The sequence below is a fragment of the Nematolebias whitei genome, chromosome 7 (assembly GCF_014905685.2).
Source record: "Nematolebias whitei isolate Nwh7 chromosome 7, NemWhi1, whole genome shotgun sequence".
Classification (NCBI taxonomy): domain Eukaryota; kingdom Metazoa; phylum Chordata; class Actinopteri; order Cyprinodontiformes; family Rivulidae; genus Nematolebias; species Nematolebias whitei.
The window spans coordinates 48,271,573-48,274,708 of NC_056504.1; the positions used below are offsets into that span (position 1 = coordinate 48,271,573).

General features: G+C 41.1%; 1 protein-coding gene across 1 annotated transcript in view; it reads left to right on the forward strand.

The window, feature by feature from the left end:
* LOC119412013 (gastrula zinc finger protein XlCGF57.1-like) overlaps nucleotides 1–3,136 on the forward strand; it is a 520,281-nt gene that overhangs the window by 488,667 nt on the left and 28,478 nt on the right. The gene's annotated exons all lie outside the window — the stretch shown is intronic.

Below are 3,136 nucleotides of genomic sequence, written 5' to 3' on the forward strand. Positions count from 1 at the left end.
AGTTTGGAGTTTAGATTTAATGTTTTATTAATGGATGTTGTGTTGTAAATATATATAAACACAATTTAATACACTTAAAGATTACAAGTGCAAGATGTGACAAAAGCCTCAAACATTTTTTGTTTAAAACTAGTTAAAGGAATAAAATACTCCAAACTCAACTTAAGCTGCAGATCATTCCAGGACCATGGGCCAAAACAGGACAAACTCATCTTTGCTGACTCTTTGCGCACAAAGGGTACCTTAAACCACAGCCAGCTACTGGCCCTGAGACTGAATGTGTTCTGGAGTGAAATTAACTTAAAGTTGATGTATGATGGTAATTTTCCTAAAATGGCTTTGTATGTGAAAATATACCAATGCTTCATCCTTCTAATATTGAATGAAGTAAGTCCAGCAAGGTATAAAGTACAACGGTGAGTCCTAAAGGGTGAACCTGTTATATACCTCGGAGCAGCATGGTAAATGGGGTCCAGTTTAGCTAAGGTAGTGAGGGAGGCAAATCTATATATTGTGTCTCCGTAATCCAGCTGTTTACACTCCATGACAGAAAATGCACATATCCCAGATAACGTGGTTTGCACACTAGCTGAATTGATCAACTCGAGAAGCGACGTGCTCGAGAGAATTGTGGATGGTATTCGCACTGATATAAAACTGATGAATGAAAAAAAGACTCTTATGGAAAAGCGGGTGGAGAAAAAAGAGAATTCAGCTCTAAAATGCCTTGATCACATTGCTAACCTGGAAAGCTATGGAAGACGATGGAATCTGAGGCTGCAGCGGTTACCAGAAGCTGAAAGGGAAGACGTACGAGTAGAAGTCATTAATACATGTCAACAGATACTACCATCTGAGACAGAAACTTCCTGACACCAAAGATGTGGCCCAACGAACAGGAAGAAGGCGCCGTGACAACCCAAAGCCCCGTGGTATCATCATCAGGTCCGTCTCCTGGTGTTTCAAGGAGGAGCCGTGGAGAGCAGAACAGTGTTCTCCTGCAGTCGAAGGGTCTGCGCTTCAAAGAGGACCTGACCATAGAAGAAAGCGATAACTGACAAAAGCTTTGGCCCGAGATTAAAAGAGCACGAGACGAGGGAAAGACGGCCTACTTCGTGGGAGGAAGAGGTTTCATCAATGGCTCAGAACTACGTCTTTAGATGGATAGAACGACTCTAAAACAGGACTTGGCTCTAAATGCTCTCAGGTTCATTCTGTTCTCAGGTTTGATCACTTCTGTTTAAATTTAGTGTTTAATTTAGTAATTTAGTGAATTAAAAAAAATAGGGAATTTATATTTTAAGGGCAAAATGATAAGAGGTTCATTTAACATTAATGCCTAATCATTCTGCGTGGATCTTGGTGTTGATCTCAACGTTGCACAGTGAATTTACTTAAAGTACTATTTGTTTACTTCAGTTTAAATCTGCTGAATCTATCCTTTCTATTTTTAAATGCTAGGGGTTTGTGAAATAATATTAAACACAAAACTTTAATCCTTTTTGCCAAACAATTCAAAAAGATTTTGTCTTTTACAAGAATCGTGGTGAAGAGAGAGCTGAGTCAAAAGGCGAAGCTCTCAATTTACCGATCGATCTACGTTCCCACCCTCATCTATGGTCACGAGCTTTGGGTTGTAACCGAAAGAATGAGATCTCGGATACAAGCAGCCGAAATGAGTTTTCTCCGCAGGGTGTCTGGGCTCTCCCTTAGAGATAGGGTGAGAAGCTCGATCATCCGGGAGAGACTCAGAGTAGAGCCGCTGCTTCTCCACGTCGAGAGGAGCCAGTTGAGGTGGCTTGGGCATCTGTTTAGGATGCCTTCTGGACGCCTCCCTAGTGAGGTGTTCCGGACACGTCCCACCGGAAGGAGGCCCAGAGGAAGACCCAGGACACGCTGGAGGGACTATGTTTCTCGGCTGGCCTGGGAACGCCTCGGGATTCCCCCGGAAGAGCTGGCCCAAGTGACTGGGGAGAGGGAAGTCTGGGCCTCCCTGCTTAGGCTGCTACCACCGCGACCCGACCCCGGATAAGCAGAAGAAAATGGATGGATGGACAAGAATCCCATTCCGTACCAAACAATGCCAAATTTAGGAAATCTCCATGGGGCAACTTTGTGTGTCTCTTCCATAGCACTGAACGCTCAGCTGGGGTCGCTACATTAAACAACAGGTTTAGTGGGGAGGTTTTATGTACTGAGTGTGACCCTAATGGTCCCTTTATCTGCCAAACTATTAAATATAATGACAGAGTCTACATACTGTAACATATAACGTATATGGATTCAATACGAAATAGGAAAACAATATTCTTATTATGTCAGTAGAGGATATACCGCTACACTGGTTGTCTAAATTCCCAAACTCTATTTTACTGCTTGGAGGTGACTTCAATGATATTTTTAATGGCTCCATGGATAAATGGCCTCCGGGCTCATCAAATAGAACAAACACAAGCCTTAATGAATTCATGAGTAAATTTAGCCTTGAAGATATATGGTGAGTAAAATATCCTAACAAGACGTTTACATGGAGCAATAAAACAGGGTCAAGTGAGTCAAGAATTGACTTCTGGTTGATTTCCAAGGATTTTAAAGTAAATGACATTGTGGAGAAAATACACCCCATTCCTCTTACAGATCATAAAAATATTTATATCAAGTAGGGGTGCACCGAGTGCAGTTTTCTGGCCGATCACCGATTTCTAAAAAGTCTGAACTACTGATTCCGATTTTGGCCGATACGATTTTGTTTAATAAGCGACACTACCAGGTGTTATAAGGTCACAACGCACCTTCAATTTTCCAGTCTTATCTTATTGAAAAGCATACGCTTGAACAATATCCTAGAAACAATGCAAACTTGTTTTAACTGGCCATGAGGTCGTGCTCTGAAATATAAATGAAGTTTAAACAATTGTTGTTAAAACTATTAAAAAAAATTGGTAAAATCTGTTTCTCATACAAGTATCGTCCGATTTCCTATTTCCCAAAATTAAAGATATCGGGGCCGATAAATCAGCCGTCCGATTTATCGGTGCACCTCTAATATCAAGTTGTGTTTATTCGTCATATGCAAGATTAACATAAGATTAACACAAGATTAACACAATGTTAACACAAGGTTAACCATACAAGG